Below are 310 nucleotides of genomic sequence, written 5' to 3'. Positions count from 1 at the left end.
CTGTGAATCTCTGTCTTCAGTGTTTTATGGGAAAAGCCCAGTTTTATTTCACGGCCAGTAAAATGTCCCTCATCTGATCTCCAGCTGCCCCCTGTTCTGACTTCATCTGCTCCTTTTCCCGTTATGGATCTCACCATCCACCTGTCTCTCTCTCTCTCATCCATCTGTACTCTGTCTCTCTCTCTCTCTCTCTCTCTCTCTCTCTCTTTCATCCATCTGTTCTCTCTCTCTCTCTTTCATCCATCTGTAATCTCTCTCTCTCTCTCTCATCCATCTGTACTCTCTCTCTCTCATCCATCTGTACTCTGTC

Source organism: Chanos chanos, chromosome 4 (genome assembly GCF_902362185.1).
Source record: "Chanos chanos chromosome 4, fChaCha1.1, whole genome shotgun sequence".
Classification (NCBI taxonomy): Eukaryota; Metazoa; Chordata; class Actinopteri; order Gonorynchiformes; family Chanidae; genus Chanos; species Chanos chanos.
The sequence above is the reverse complement of the archived record's forward strand: the minus strand, read 5'-3'. Positions refer to the sequence as shown.